This window comes from Apium graveolens, chromosome 3, assembly GCF_009905375.1.
Source record: "Apium graveolens cultivar Ventura chromosome 3, ASM990537v1, whole genome shotgun sequence".
Classification (NCBI taxonomy): domain Eukaryota; kingdom Viridiplantae; phylum Streptophyta; class Magnoliopsida; order Apiales; family Apiaceae; genus Apium; species Apium graveolens.
The window spans coordinates 246,562,938-246,580,900 of record NC_133649.1 but is presented as its reverse complement, the minus strand read 5'-3'; positions in this window follow the sequence as shown (position 1 = coordinate 246,580,900).

Sequence of the window (17,963 nt, the reverse complement as noted above, 5' to 3'; positions counted from 1 at the left end):
TCTCTAATGCACTGCTGTTGCAGCCCGTGAATGATGATATTAAGTGTCAGGCCTTTCCTCAAACCCTGTCGGGTATGCCTCAAAGGTGGTATAGTCGTTTGCCCCCAAACTCTATTGGGTCATTCAGAGAATTAAGTCAGGCTTTCATTAAACAGTTCATCAGTGGGAGAGTGCATGAGAAGAGTTCAGCATCCCTCATGAGCATTGTGCAGGGAGCGAAGGAATCCTTAAGAAACTACTTGAATGGTTTTACGAAGGAAGCTTTAAAAGTCCCGGACCTTGATGACAAGGTCACAATGATAGCACTGCAACAAGGAACTAGGGATGAGTTTTTCAAGATGTCCTTGGCCAAACACCCCCCTGAAAGTATATTGCAGCTCTAGGATAGGGCAGGGAAGTACATAAAGATGGAAGAGAGCATGAGGAAGACCGTAGTGAGTAATGAGCCCACTGGAGGCAAGAAGCGGAAAACAGACCTAGAATATATCGCTAAGGACAAGTATTCTAGAACTGAGCAAAACCCTGATTCAACCCCCAAGAAGGGAGGACATGGGCAAAAGTTCACTGAATACGCTAAGCTGAACGCTCCTAGAAGCCAGATCTTGATGGAAATCGAGAAAGAACGAGATATTCGTTGGCCTAAGCCCTTGAAGGCTGATCCTGCCAAGCTAGATAAGAGCAAGTATTGCAGATTTCATAAAGATGTTGGTCATGACACCAATGAGTGTAGACAGCTGAAAGATGAAATTAAGTTCCTCATTCGAAAAGGAAGATTGAACAAATACACTGGAGAAGGAGGGGATAGGAATAACAATGGAAGAAAGAACTTTGAAGATTGTAGGAGGGACCAAGACGATCAGGGGCGGAATCCCCAGCCAAGAGGACAAGTTATAAACACAATTTTTGGAGGGTCGCGACCTCGAGGGCCTGTGATAAACACAATCTTTGGAGGACCAACTGTTGCTGGATTATCCAGGAACTCCAGAAAAGCATATACTAGGGAGGTTATACATATTGTTGGAGAAGCCCCGAAGAGGGCCATGATAGAAGTGACATTGGCTTTTGATGATTCTGACCTAGAGGGTGTTAAATTTCCTCATGACGACCCGCTGGTCATAACACCGATAATAGGAAATAGCCCGGTCAAGAGAGTCCTTGTGGATAATCGTGCTTCAGTGAATATCTTGCTCCATGATGCCTTTCTAAGGATGGGATATAATGACTCCCAATTGACCCCATCCGACATGCCGATATATGGATTTATGGGAGTAGAGTGCCCCGTGGAAGGGATAATCAAATTGCCAACCACCATAGGTCAGGAACCAAGGCAAGCAACGCAGATGTTGGACTTTATGGTGGTAAAGGCTAGTTCAACTTATAATGCTATCATGGGGAGAACAGGGATACATGCCTTCAAGGCAGTCCCTTTTTCCTACCATTTAGTTATGAAGTTTCCCACCCGGAATGGGATTGGAGAAGAGAGAGGAGATCAAAAAATGGCTAGAAGTTGTTATGTAGCCTCTTTGAGGGAAGATGGAGTTGGAGGGAAGGTTCTTCGTATTGAAGATATGGATATTCGAGAGAATGATGAGAAAAGAGAAAAGCCAGCAGAAGACTTGGTTTTGATTTCTTTTGCCCCCGAGAATCCTGAGAGGGTGACTTTCATTGGAGCCACACTCGAGGAGCCCCTTAGAGGGAAGTTGGTGAGATTTTTTCAAGAAAATAGTGATGTGTTTGCATGGTCAGCAGCTGATAAGCCAGGCATAGACCCAGAACTGATTACTCACAAGTTAAATGTGGACCCAAATCGGAAGACGGTGAAGCAAAAGAAAAGAAACTTTGCCCCGGAAAGACAAGAAGCTATAAAACAGGAGGTTGAGAAGCTCTTAGAGGCTGGTTTCATTGAGGAGATACAGTTTCCCGAATGGTTAGCAAACCCTGTAATGGTGAAGAAGGCCAATGGAAAATGGAGGATGTGTATAGACTTCACTGATCTGAATAATGCATGCCCTAAGGACTGTTTTCCGTTTCCGAGGATTGATACTTTGATAGATGCCACTGCTGGGCACGAGATGCTGAGCTTCATGGATGGATTTAGTGGATACAATCTGATTAAGATGCACAAGGATGACATTCCAAAGGTATCATTCATCACTGACTTTGGTGTTTATTGTTATCTTGTTTTGGCATTTGGTCTTAAGAATGCAGGAGCCACCTATCAAAGGTTGGTAAATAAAATTTTTAAGGATCTTATTGGCAAGACTATGGAAGTCTATGTTGATGACATGTTAGTCAAGAGTCTAGTAAAGATTGATCATATAACCCATTTGAGGGAAGCTTTTGAGGTCCCGAGGTACCACAAAATGATGTTGAATCCTACGAAGTGTGCTTTCGGAGTAGGATTTGGAAAAATTTTGGGATTGATGGTCTCCAAGAGAGGGATCGAGGCCAACCCCGATAAAATAAAGGCAATCCTGGACATGGAACCACCAAAAACTGTCAAGGATGTTCAGAAGCTCACAGGAAGGGTTGCTGCGCTGGGACGATTCATCTCTAAGTCAGGAGACAAGTGTTTGTCATTCTTCAAGTCATTAAAGAACATTAAGGACTTTGTATGGGATGAGGAAAGCTAGAAGGCATTCGAGGAATTAAAGAAATACATGGCCCTGGCTCCGTTGTTGGCCAAGCCAGCTTTGAATGAAGTCTTATACTTGTACTTAGCCGTTTCAGAGAGTGCCTTGAGCGCTGTATTGGTTAAGAAGGAACTGAAAATCCAGAAGCCCGTATACTATGTCAGCAAAATTCTGCATGGTGTTGAGTTAAATTATTCAACTATTGAGAAATTTGCTCTAGCCTTGGTAATGGCTTTAAGAAAGTTATGTCCTTACTTTCAGGCTCATCAAATTGAGGTGTTAACAAGTCAACCCTTGAGAAATATCATTCATAGTCCCAAGGCTAGTGGGAGGTTGATCAAGTGGGCAATAGAGCTGGGAGAATTCGACATCAAGTATAAGCCACGAACGACAATAAAAGCCCAGGCATTAGCTGACTTCGTGGTAGAATGTACCATACCCAACCAAAAAGTCGGGGGGCAGGAAGATATCATACCTCAAGACAAGGAAGTTGATAAGGGGGACAAAGAAAAGGATGATAAGGAGAAAGAATATTGGGTTCTCTATTTTAATGGAGCATCAAAAAAAACTCAAGTGGAGCAGGTTTGGTTTTACAAAGCCCTGATGGGTTCTTGATTGAGTATGCCATGAAGTTAGACTTCCTGACCACGAACAATGAGGCAGAATATGAAGCTCTGATAGCTGGCCTTGGCCTAGCAGGGACACTTAGAGTCAGGAACTTAAAAGTCTGTGGAGATTCGAAGCTGGTTGTATCCCAAGTAAAGGGAGAGTTTGAGGCAAGGGAAGATACGATGGTTAAGTATGTCCGCCTAGTAAGGGTTATGATGACCCAATTCGATGAGTGCCATGTTGAGCACATTCCAAGAAAGGAAAATGCTAAGGCAGATGCATTATCAAAGTTTGCTTCATCTGAGATAGAAGAAAGTTCAGAAAGTGTATACTTCCGCGTTTTGAAGACATGAAGCATCGATGTTAAGCTTGTAGCTCCTATAGGCCTGGGGACATCATAGATAGATCGCATTAAAGCCCATATTCAAATCGGTTGGTTGCCAAACGATGCTACTGAAGCACGGAAGTTAGCTGTTCGAGCACTAAGCTACTCTTTGATAGATGGGATTCTGTATAAAAGATCTTTCGTGGTTCCTTACTTAAGGTATCTCAGGCCCGATGAGGCACGCTTGGCTCTTGAAGAAGTACATGAAGGTATTTGTGGGCAACACTTGGGGGGCAGGGCCTTAGCTCATAAGATAACCCGGTTAGGCTTCTATTGGCCAGAAATGATGGCTGATGCCAAAGAATATGTGAAGAAGTGTGACCGCTGTCAGAAGCGTGCACCGGTCGTTAGACAACCCCCCGAGATGCTGACCTCTATCAACTCACCCGTCCCCTTTGCTATGCGGGGAATGGATATTCTGGGGCCTTTCCCCATGGCCACGGCACAAAGGAAGTTCCTGATTGTAGTCATTGATTATTTCACTAAGTGGATTGAAGCCAAACCCTTGGCCAAAATCACAACTAAACAGGTTGCACAATTCCTGTGGGAAAATATTATGTGCCGGTATGGAATTCCCCGCATCCTAGTCACTGACAATGGAACACAATTCAACAACGAGGAATTCAAGAAGTACGGTGAAGAAAATGAAATTGAGTTACGGTTCACCTCTATGGCTCACCCGCAAGCCAATGGGCAAGCAGAAGTAGCGAATCAAATAATCCTGGATGGACTAAAGAAGAGGATCGAGAAATCGAGGAATAATTGGATGGATGAGATACTCCCAATACTATGGGCCTATAGGACTACCTGTAGAGTCACAACTGGAGCAACTCCCTTCATGTTAGCATATGGGGCAGAAGCAGTAGTTCCCGTGGAGATATCACATTCCTCTCCCAGGATTAAAGTTTTCAATGCTGAGGAAAATAAGGAAGGGCAAAGGTTAGCCCTGGATTTAATTGATGAAGTGCGAGATGAAGCACATGTGAAGATAGTGGAATATTAGAAAAAGGCTTCGTTTTTCTACAACCTAAGGGTTAAAGAAAGGTTTTTCAAACAAGGTGACTTAGTCTTGAGGAAGGTAGAAGCTTCTGGTAGAGGACAGAAAGGGAAGCTTGCCCTAAATTGGGAAGGGTCATACAAGATCAAGAGTGTTAAAGGTAGAGGAACCTACAAGCTGGAAACTATGGATGGTTTTGAAGTCCTGAGAACTTGGCATGCACAAAACCTGAAGGTTTATTATGTGTGAAGCAGTTGAACATGATTCTCACTTGTCAAGGTGACAAGTAGGTTGAAAAGCACCTTGAAGCTTTGCTTGCTTAGGATTTACATGTTTTAGCTTTATTTTGAAGTTTATTAAGATTTGTGTAAGGGATGAATCCCAATGACTTATGAAATTCAGAATTTTTTTGAAATATATCTGAAATCTCTATGGCAAATCAAGTAATCTAAATGCGTGAAATGGAAGCATAAAATCCGATAAATAAAATAGATCAAATAAATATTACAAGAGTTTGATAAATAAAGTCTTGAAAATAAGATGAAGTAAACAAGCCACGCAGGGCTGGGAAAAGCTCTAAGGAGCTGAGGTGCCCTCGGCATCCATATCGTCATCCCCTCTACTCTCGCTAGAAGTCCCTGTCATCTCGGAGGAGGAGGAAGAGTTTGTCATCCTCAGCAGGCCTGGAAGAAGACGCGGGAGGAGGAAGAAGCGGGTCCTGAGGGACGTGATCCGAGATAACTACTCGAGTGCGAAACCTTGCAGCAAAGCCTCGTCATCAGGGCAGATATAGTCCACTGGGTTAATATTAGGACAAGCCTCGTTCACGGTCCCAAGGGCCGTGTCCCAACCAGTAACTAAAAAACCCGGGGAAGACTGAGTCATCCCTATCCTCATGGACTGGGCAACTCCTCCAAGTCCAGATAGTTATCTATAGCCTTATCCTTCTCGGCCCGAAGCACAACAACTCGGCTTTAGATTCTCCGAGTTCTTCCTCCTTATGCTTGAACTTCTTCTCTAGAGCAGCATACTTCTTCTGCTGCCTCCTGAGGGCCTTGTCGGCCTTGTCAGAAGCCCTCTCCATGACTCGGCTTGCCTCACAGCGCCTTGAAGTAGGCGTTAGACTGAAATGAAACAATAAACAAAGTGTAAGGCAAGTGAATGCTACAAGTAAGAAAGATAAAATTCAAGAAAAGGTCATACTGAAGTCAGAGACTGAGCTCCCATGAGCTTTATCCTCTCAAGATCAGGGGTGGCAGCCACATGAGTAAAATCTTTGGGAGTCACGCCATGGTAGGACCAATCCCAAGCATGCTTCATGGATCCACCATGATATCCCCTCGGCGGAATCCCTAGAGAGGCTGGAAGGCGCCTGTAGTAGCAGCAGCAGGAGCAGCAGCAGCAGTAATAGGAGCACTGTGGCCCTCAGCTCCCTCAGCTGAAGCCTCCCCCATGGGCTCCTTGTGTTTTCTTAAGAAGATAGGCTCCGTGGCCTTTCCTCGAGTGTCCAGGTCCGCAAGATGAGCTTTCTTTATTCTAGCAGTTTCCTCAACGAGGGGCACGTTATCCTCGTTTGATCTCCTTGGCAGCTGCAAGACAAGATAAAAAACAAAATAAGTGGTGTCAATAATGCATGAAATGAAATAAAATTGAGAAGGGAAGGAAAAATACCCTTTTGAGAAACAGATGATAGTCCCACAGGAATGAGGGAGAACTCCTCTAAGAGAGTCCAGCTGGTAGTAGTGCCGTCATTATGAGTAATGCTCGTTATAAATAATAGTTTCCTCGGGAGTTAAGTGATGGATTTGAGGCTACCATCACTAACCTTCCCGAAGGAAGATCTGAAGAGTGTGCCCCAGTCGTCATTCTCCCAATGTAACCGACAAAATATTCCTACAATTTTGGTTGTTATCGGGAATAGAGGCGATGTTAAAGATATGCTTACATTTGGACCTTTGCTTAATATAGACCCAACCACAATTACCAGAAGAATTGTTGTAACATTGGAAAACTTTCCTAAAAAACAGCTACGAATAGGGGAAAACCTTCCCTAAGGAAGTAAACCATAAACATAAAATATTCCTCCAAGCATTTGGAGGAAGTTGGCAGGGGTTGATTTGTAAATCAGATAGAAGATAGGAATGAAGGGATGAAAAGGGAAACCTAAGCCCAGCATCAAGGGCATCTGTATAAATAAAAAGAGTGTTGGGTTCCAGTGGCAAGTACGGTCACCACCAGAAACTGGAACTAATCTAAGAGGAGGAAGAACGTTATAACGTGCATTTAATTTATCGTAATCTATGTTGTGCCAAGGTATTACAATGATTAAAAGAGTCGAGATGTACAGTGGAGGGATATTCATCCCCCTAGTGTTATCATATCGATCAAAGACATGTATGAAGAATGGATTCTCGATATCCTTACCATCGTTTTGAGCCGAGGCTATCTTGGCCGCTCTCTTGGAATTTTTGTCAGCCATCAATGGAAAGCTTGGAAAGACTTGAAAACCTTGAAAGGAACTTGGCCCGAAAATTTGCTAAAATGAGGAAGGAGGAAGAAGAGGAGAGTGTTTGGGAGTTGGAAGAAATGAAATGAGAAGTGTGAAATCACACCCCCCACACATCACTCTTATATAGCCCTTGGTAGGGCAAATTGGGCCTCAAAAAAGCCCATTTGGGCCCAAAAATGGAAGAATCTGGAATGTTCCAGAAAATTTAGAAAATTTTGGAAAATTATGGTAAAATCTGGAATAGTCTAGAAATTCCAGAATATTCTGGAAATTGGGCTTGAGAATTAAGGCCCAACCCAAGTTTAAATGGGCCTTGAATAATAAACCCTAAAAAAGGGCCCAATTCAAAATGGACCAAAGAAGCCCAGTTGAACCAATGGGCCAAGTGCAAAACCAAGATAAGTAGAAAAATGGGCCCAAAATTTTGAAAAAAGAGGGCTGCTGGAAACAGGCCCAAGAAAGGGGTTGGCCCAAAAGATTCCAGCCCAGACTTATGGCCCAAGTCCAAATATATGAAAATTACAAAAATATATGTCAAAAAGAAATATACTCTTGACCCAGTTCGACCAGAATCTACATCATATTCCTGATCAAAATATTTGAGGTCGAAATCCTGTCAATTAGGGCTGAAAAACAGTCTTAATTCGACCAGAATTGAGACCCATTCGACCAGGAAATACAATAGAATCCTGATCGAAATTATTGAGGTCGAAATCCTGTCAACCTGGGAAACCAAAAGAAGGATAATTCGATCAAAAACAGGGAATACTGACCGAAAGGGAAGAAAAATCCTAGTCGAAAATCTCCTGCTCGAAAAATTCAAAAAAAAAGAAAAAAAAATATACAAGGCAAAAATCCTGGCCGAAATTCGACCAGGAATTGAGGTCGAATGCACCCTCCTCGAAATCCTGTCGACCAGGGCACAGTAGAGGCTAATTCGACCAGGATCCTGGTCGAACAGGATTCCTGGTCGAACCAGGTATAAAAAAAAGAAGAAAAAAGAAAAGAAAAAAGAGGGAGGAAAAAAGAAGGAAAAAGGGTTTTCTGAAAAAGAATTTTATATTCTGAATATATCCAGAAAATTAAGGAAATTCCTTAAAATAAAGGGGAAAATTCCTGGAAATTAAGGAAAAACCCCAGAATTAAGGGAAAAATTCCTGGAAATTAAGATAATTGCTGAATAATAGGAATAAAAGGCAAATCATTGTAAATGTGTAGGTCGCTCCACACTTTACGCAAAAATGATACCTTGTAAGGAAACGAATGAACTTAACTTCTGCGAAACCTAGTCACTGTTTCCCAAAAGTTGGGGGGCAAATGATAGGGAATAAATAAATCTTGATTACATAATTAATATTGTATTAATTACATATGATTTGGGCTGCAAGGCCCAATAAGAAGATGTATGACATTCAGACCAAAAATGTCAACACATTGATCAGGCCTGATTGACCAGATCAGGCCTGATGGAACAAAGAAGGCCCAAAACCCTGAATATTAATTAATTTTGTAATTAATTAATAAGGGAGAAAACAGCTATTAAGATAAGTCCTGATGGAAATATAAATCCTTGTAGATTGGTCTCCAAGGAACCTCATGGGATAAGGGATCAGCTTCCTACTTCCTGGGACTCCAAAGTCCATTATAATTCAGAGACTTGACCACCAAGTCTCCTATACCAAGTCCAATTCAAGGACTACCAACATCTATATAAGGGGCCTCACCCTACAGATCAGAACTACATTTTTTGACTTGATCCTCGGCAATCAGCAAGGTACGTAGGCATCTTGTTAAGGCAGATCGAGTCACGAGACACAAGAGCAGTCAAATCGAGCCTCAAAGCTCACATTCCTTAGTAATAAATACAGCAATTATATATCTTAGTTTTTAATCCATAACATTTGGCACCGTCTGTGGGAAAAGCACAACAATAACCATGGCGAGAATACGGAGAATAATTAGAGCTCTTGAGGAAGGAACACCATTGTGGACAACCCGAGTGATTTCGTCAACGGTGGAGATACCTCCTTATTCAACTTATGTAGCCACCCAAGGAGAAGCCCAGACAGGGACAACTCAACCTCAGCCACAAGGGATGATTCCCTCGGCTATCCAAGGTACAAATCCCCAAGTTCAACAACTACACGCACCTGTGAATTCTCGACCTATCGGGTATGAATATTCAACTGTTGTGACTACTAACCCCCCCTTATGGGATGCCCCTTCACCCCGAGGTTGGAGGAAGTGGACATGCTGGACGAAGTGAAGCACGAGGGCGATCGCCCCATACATACGAGGTTCGGCTCCTATACCTGAGGATCAGGAATTTTATGGTCCTTACACTGAGAGAGACTCTGAATCTTCGGATGATGAAGTAGCCCCAAGAAGGAGACGTGCTGGGAAAGAGCCGATGGCTGATGGTAGCCAACGTCCTCAAAGCACCCAAGGGATGAATCCCCAAGAAGTGCAGGAAAGGATCAGGGCTCACGAGGCTGAGATTCAAAGGCTGAGGCGCGACTTGGAGGCGCACCAGACCACCAGACCCCCAGTACCTCCTAGGGGGAGAAATCCTCCTCCTGTTATAGACTTGGATGGTCCAGTAAAGAGAAGGGTTGTTGTCCCCAAGGGCTGATCCAATCAATCTTCTTCCCCTTGGAGATCCTGATGATCCTACTCCGCCCTTCACTGAAGAAATAATGAATGCCCATATCTCAAGGAAGTTCAAGATGCCGACTATCAAAGCTTATGATGGCACGGGAGATCCCGATAATCATGTTAGGACATTCTCTAATGCACTAAGGTTGCAGCCCGTGAATGAGGCTATTAAGTGTCGGGCCTTTCCTCAAACCCTATCGGGTATGGCTCAAAGATGGTATAGTTGTTTGCCCCCAAACTCTATTGGGTCATTTAGAGAATTAAGTCAGGATTTCATTAAACAGTTCATCAGTTGGAGATTGCATGAGAAGAGTTCAGCATCCCTCATGAGCATTGTGTAGGGAGTGAAGGAATCCCTAAGAGACTACTTGAATTGTTTTACGAAGGAAGCTTTAAAAGTCCTGGACCTTGATGACAAGGTCGCAATGATAGCACTGCAACAAGGATCTAGGGATGAGTTTTTCAAGATGTCATTGGCCAAACACCCCCCTGAAATCATGTTGCAGCTCCAGGATAGGGCAGGGAAGTACATAAAGGTGGAAAGAGAGCATGAGGAAGACCGTAGTGAGTAATGAGCCCACTGGAGGAAGAAATGGAAAACTGACCTGGAATATATCGTTAAAGAAAAGTATCCTAGAACTGAGCAAAACCCTGATTCAACCCCCAAGAAGGGAGGACATGGGAAAAAGTTCACTGAATACGCTAAGTTGAACGCTCCTAGAAGCCAGATCTTGATGAATATCGAGAAAGAACGAGATATTCATTGGCCTAATCCCTTGAATGCTGATCCTGCCAAGCTAGATAAGAGCAAGTATTGCAGATTTCACAAAGATGTTGGTCATGACACCGATGAGTGTAGACAGTTGAAAGATGAAATTGAGTTCCTCATTCAAAAAGGAAGATTGAATAAATACACCGGAGAAGGAGGGATATGATTAACAATGGAAGAAAGAACTTTGAAGATCGTAGGAGGGACCAAGACGATCAGGGGCGGAATCCCCAGCCAAGAGGACCAGTTATAAATGCAATTTTTGGAGGGCCGCGACCTCGAGGGCCTGTGATAAACACAATCTTTGGAGGACCAACTGCTGCTGGATTATCCAGGAACTCCAGAAAAGCGTATACTAGGGAGGTTATGCATATTGTTGGAGAAGCCCCGAAGAGGGCCATGACAGAAGTGACATTGGCTTTTGATGATTCTGACCTAGTGGGTGTGAAATTTCCTCATGATGACCCGCTGGTCATAACACCGATAATAGGAAATAGCCGGGTCAAGAGAGTCCTTGTGGATAATGGTGCTTCGGTGGATATCTTGCTCCATGACGCCTTTCTAAGGATGGGATATAATGACTCCCAATTGACCCCAACCGACATGCCGATATATGGATTTATGGGAGTAGAGTGCCCCATGGAAGGGATAATCAAGTTACCAACCACCATAGGTCAGGAACCAAGGCAAGCAACGCAAATGTTGGACTTTGTGGTGGTAAAGGCTAGTTCAACTTATAATGTTATTATGGGGAGAACAGGAATACATTCCTACAAGGCAGACCCTTCTTCCTACCATTCAGTTATGAAGTTTCCCACCCGGAATGGGATTGGAGAAGAGAGAGGAGATCAAAAAATGGCTAGAAGCTGTTATATAGTCTCTTAGAGGGCAGATGGAGTTGGAGGGCAGGTTCTTCCTATTGAAGATATGGATATCCGAGAGAATGATGAGAGAAGAGGAAAGCCAGCAGAATACTTGTTTTCAATTTTTTTAGCCCCCGAGAATCCTGAGAGGGTGACTTTCATTGGAGCCACACTCGAGGAGCCCCTTAGAGGGAAGTTGGTGATATTTTTGCAAGAAAATTGTGATGTGTTTGCATGGTCAGCAGCTGATATGCTAGGCATAGACCCAGAACTGATTACTCACAAGTTAAATATGGACCCAAATCGGAAGACGGTGAAGCAAAAGAAAAAAACTTTGCCCCGGAAAGACAAGAAGCTATAAAACAGGAGGTTGAGAAGCTCTTAGAGGGTGGTTTCATTGACGAGATACAATTTCCTGAATGGTTAGCAAACCCTGTAATGGTGAAGAAGGCCATTGGAAAATGGAGGATGTGTATAGACTTCACTGATCTGAATAATGCATGCCCTAAGGACCAAGGATTGATACTTTGATAGATGCCACTGCTGGGCATGAGATGCTGAGCTTCATGGATGGATTTAGTGGATATAATCAGATTAAGATGCACAAGGATGACATTCCAAAGGTATCATTCATCACTGACTTTGGTGTTTATTGTTATCTTGTTATGGCATTTGGTCTTAAGAATGCAGGAGCCACCTATCAAAGGTTGGTAAATAAAAATTTTAAGGATCTTATTGGCAAGACTATGAAAGTCTATGTTGATGACATGTTAGTCAAGAGTCTAGTAAAGACTGATCATATAACCCATTTGAGGGAAGCTTTTGAGGTCCTGAGGTACCACAAAATGATGTTGAATCCTATGAAGTATGCTTTCAGAGTAGGATCTGGAAATTTTTTTGGATTGATGGTCTCCAAGAGAGGGATATATTTAATTCAGCGATATATAAAACATTTATCTATTTCTGAACTGAGAAAATTCTTGAAATATTCAAAATTTAATAAAATAAAATTTTTATAATTTTTGAAACATTCTGGAATTAAATACTGATTTTACAATTAAAGGAGATCTGAAAATCATTTAAAGATAAATAATTAATAAAATTTTATTTCTAAATTTTATAAACCCCTAAAAATAATAATTAAAATTATAGAACAACAAAAATAATTTTAGAATTTTTTTTTGCATTTATAAGAATAAATATTCAATAAAATTACTTAAAAAAATGAATTACGTTCATACAGCTCGATAATTAATTACAAAATTAATCTCCGCATCCAACAAATCACAAACAATAAATAATACAACAACACATAGCTGACATAACCATCACATATTTTATTTACCTAATAATTTCATACTTACATTTACATATCGGGTCCAAAAATAGGTTACTTAGCCGCTATGTAACTACAAAGACGATATGATTTTAATACGAAACTTGAATAATTATCAAAATGAAACTTCCTATAAAACATTTTATATGAAAACAAGGTAATAATATCTCACCTTCTGAGGATACAAATTTTTATTGATCTATAAAATGATTAACGTATCGAAAATTTCACGAGGGGACTCGCACAGGTCAAACTGTATCCCGGATCGAAAAAGCCAAAACACGGAAAGTGCTCAGAATAATCAGATTAGGTTTGGTAGGAGTTTTCGGAAGAGTTTCTGGTTGTAAAAACGCAAAAATGGTTGAAGTGGGACGATTTCTGATTCTAAAAAGTAATTTTATAATCACGTAAAAATATTTATTATTGATTCTATAAATCCATATAAAATCACATAACACTCCAAAAATTACTAGAAAATACCAAAGCAATCTATATTTTATTCTGGATAATTAGAGATTAAAATATCTAATTTTTTATCAAAAATAAACATCCAAATATTAATATCAATCATCAAATAATTCACATAAAATCATATAATAATTATTTATTGATAAAATAATTACATAATATTTCTCAGATGTTACATGTGCTATAATGAATACCCATCTCATCCAAAAGTAATCAGACTTGGTGATGGATTGGAAAGAAATCACATCTCAGCACTTAGGACTGCAATCTACCAGATTGGAAGTCAAGATGATGAAATGAAGCAAGTCAATGCTATATTAGCTCAAGTCCTGAGGAATGTAGAAGAGAAGCTGATATCAAACTTTGTCAAGAATCACTTTGGATTCAGATTGACTCGGGTAGATTTGGAAAAGCTACAAGGACTGTAAGTTGTAGTTAGTTGTTTAAATAAACTCTCATTGTATTTGTACTTAAATATTTTTGACATCATCAAATCTATTAACTTGTATATTTTTCATAATTTACAAGTTGGGGGAGATTGTTAGATATATTTGTGATGTCATGTCTAATCTTTTGTGTTTAGTTTCAGAACTTAATATCAGGAATTACTGGAAATCAGAACTTACTAAAGTCAGAACTTATAACAGAACTTAAGCCCATCAGGATTTATATCAGGACTTAAGTACGAGTACTTCAGATAAGGAATGCGGCTGATTTACAGGAGAGGATTTGGACTAAAATAATGGAAGATATACATGAAGAGTTGGACATCTAGAAGACTTATAGAAGATAATATCTGATTGATATATTTTAGGAGACAAAATTATATTCCATATTAATTAGAAGATATCTTGTAACTGTGTACTATATAAACACAGCTTAGGGTTTACACTATATGTGTTATCATTCACGAGAAAGATTATACATTATAGCCTAGCAGCTCTTAGTGATATTGTTCATCACTGAGAAAGTAGTTTAACCTACTTTGTAACAGAGCTTATTATATTGAATAAACTTGATTACTATTACATACTTGTGTTCGAAATCTATTTGACTGTATAAACACTATATTCAACCCCCTTCTATAGTGTTGTGTGACCTATCACACCCTAGGAGAAAATAATGTAAAATTATCCCGTGTCTCGAGAATACGGGTTTTATTGATCTATCGAAATGATTATCGTATCAAAAATTTTGCGCCGGGACTCGTACGGGTCAAACCGTACTCCGGATCGAAAAAGTCAAAACACGGAAAATGTTCAGAATAATCAAATTGGGTTAGGAAGGAGTTTTCAGAAGAGTTCCGGGTTGTAAAAACGCAAAAACGGTTGAAGTTGGACGATTCTCGGCTTTATAAAATAGTTTTATAATTACATATAAAATAATTATTAAATCTATAAATCCTTATAAAGTCATATAACAATCCAAAAATTACCAGAAAAACACTATAATTATCTATACTTTATTCTGGACATATTAAAAATCAAAATACTTACACTTTATCACGTATAAACACCCAAATATAAATATCAGTCATCAGATAATTCACCAAAATTCCCATATTAATCACATAATAATTATTTATTGATAAAAATAATTGCACGATATTTCCCAGATATTACAAAACAATTTCAATTTACCGATATCAATAAGATCGGCTTTCAAATAACTTTTGGAAATATTACATTTAAGTAAATATTTTCATATATTAACAAGGATCGATATAACACTTAACAATTAGCACATTACCATTTAATAACACCAACTCGTCAAACAGGAATAAAATATCCACCATTTTATTCCTTCCAAATCAAAAAATCACATAAATATATCCAAATATTAATAATAATAATTCTGAAAATACGGGATATCACACTTATTAGCAGTATCCAGCAAAGCGGTACAACCCCCCTGGTTTTTAGCAACCGTAATATGCACCAAGGCAACAACTCCAGCTGTAACAGTCAAATGAAAAATTTGAACTAGAGGAGTTAAGGCTCATGTGCAAGAGCCAATCGGTTTCTATCAAGACCTTGGAAAATCAAATTGGGCAAATTGTCAATGCTTTGTTAAATCGTCAACCTGGTACACTTCCTAATAACACTGAAATTCCAGGAAAGAAGGAAGTAAAGGAGCAGGTAAAGGCAATTACATTGAGGTATGGGAAGGTTGTAAACCCCAGACATTCTCATGGTTCGGATGAAGAAGCTGTGGCTGAAGAAGTAGTGCAGAAGGAAGCTGAAGTGAAACCAAGGAAGACTACTGTTGAACACACTCCTCCTGAGGGTAATACAAGGGAGAAACATACCTATCCTCCACCTCCCTTTCCTAAGAGGCTGCAGAAGAAAAAGCTGGATAAGCAGTTTGAGAAGTTTCTGAAGGTGTTTAAGAAACTTCATATCAACATACCTTTTGATGAAGCTCTTGAGAAGATGCCTAGTTATGCGAAGTTTATGAAAGGTATTCTCTCTCGGAAGGTGAAGCTTGATGACTTAAAGACAGTTGCTCTCACGGAGGAATGCAGTGATGTGGTGCAATAGAAGTTGCCTCTGAAGCTTAAAGATCCTGGAAGCTTCACTATTCCTTGCACTATTGGAAAGATGTCATTTGATAAATGCTTATGTGACTTGGGAGCTAGCATCAATCTGATGCCTTTGTCAATCTTCAAAAGGTTGGACTTACCGGATCCAAAGCCTACTCATATGACTTTTCAGTTGGCCGATCGTTCTATTACTTATCCACGAGGTATTGTTGAGGATATTTTGGTCAAGGTGGATAAACTCATCTTTCTTGCTATTTTGTGATTCTGGATTTTGAGGAGGATAAAAAGATTCCCATAATCTTGGGAAGACCTTTCTTGGCTATTGACCGAACCTTGATTGATGTGCAGAAGGATGTTACTTTTAATGTTTTAAATGCTATGAAGTTCCCTATGGAAAATGAGGAGTGCTTAAAGGTGGAGTTGGTCGATTTTGTGGTTACTTCAGAACTTGATCAGTTGCTAAGGTCGGGTGCCTTAAAAAAGGCCTTATTGGGGAACTCTGATAGAGAAGATGATGAAGGGGATGAGCAGTTATAATATCTGAATGCTTCTCCCTGGAAGAGGAAGATGGATATGCCTTTTGAATCTCTTGGAATGGAGGAGCTGAACAAATCTCCTAAGCGCCTCAAGTCATCTATTGAGGAAGCTCCTACACTTGAGTTTAAACCTTTACGTGAACACTTAAGGTATGCTTTTTTAGGTGATGCATCTTCTTTGCCTGTTATTATTGCATCTGACCTTTCAGGTAGTGATGAGGAAAAACTCTTAAAAATTCTGAGAGAATTCAAATCGGCAATTGGATGGACGATAACAGATATTCAGGGAATCAGCCCTTCATATTGTATGCATAAAATTCTGCTAGAAGAAAGTATCAAGCCTTCTATTGAGCAACAAAAAAGGATTAACCCTATCATGAAGAAAATTATAAAGAAGGAAATTCTTAAGTGGCTAGATGCAGGGATCATCTATCCCATTTCTGACAGTTCTTAGGTGAGTCCAGTTCAGTGTGTACCAAAGAAATGAGGTATCACAGTTGTTGCTAATGAGAAGAATGAGCTCATTCCTACTCGAACAGTCACGGGATGGAGAGTTTGCATGGATTACAGGAAGCTGAACAAGGCCACGAGAAAAGATCACTTCCCTCTGTCGTTTATTGATCAGATGCTTGACAGATTGGCTGGGCATGAGTACTACTGTCTTCTGGATGGCCATTTGGGCTATAATCAGATTTGCATTGCTCCAGAAGATCAGGAGAAGACTACTTTCACTTGTCCATTTGGTACTTTCGCCTTTAGAAGGGTTTCTTTTGGTTTATGTGGAGCACCGGACACATTTCAGAGATGCATGATGGCTATCTTCTCTGACATGATTGGTCAGAATGTGGAGGTGTTCATGGACGATTTCTCTATATTTGGCAATTAATTTGATGAGTGCTTACAGAATCTTGGTGACGTTTTACAAAAGGTGTGTGGAGACCAATGAGTTCTCAACTGGGAGAAATGTCACTTTATGGTGCGACAAGGCATTATTTTTGGGCACAAGGACTCTAGTAAGGGTCTTGAGGTAGACAAAGCCAAAGTGGGGGTCATCGAAAATCTTCCCCCGCCAATTTCTGTTAAGGGAGTTCGTATTTTTCTTGGTCATCGGGTTTCTACAGGCGGTTCATTAAGGACTTCTCAAAAATTTCCAAACCTTTGTGCAATCTTCTTGAGAAGGATGTCCCATTCAAGTTTGATGATGGGTACCTAGCTGCTTTTGATTTCTTGAAGAAGATTTTAATCATGACACCTATCATAATTGCACCTGATTGGAATGAACCTTTTAAGATGATGTGCGATGCAAGTGACTATGCAGTTGGAGCAGTTCTTGGGTAGAGAAAGAACAACATATTTCATGTGGTCTACTATGCTAGTAACACCCTAAATTGTGCTCAACTGAATTATACTACTACTGATAAAGAACTTTTGCCTATTATCTACGGTTTTGAGAAATTTCGATCTTATCTACTTGGGACGAAGGTGACAGTTTTCAGTGATCACACTGTAATTCGATATCTCGTCTCGAAGAAAGACTCGAAGCCTTGATTGATTAGATAGGTTCTTTTGCTTCAGGAATTTTAGTTGGAGATCAAGGACATAAAAGGTACTAAGAATCAAGTCTCTGATTATCTCTCTCGTTTGGAAGATCCAAATGCAAC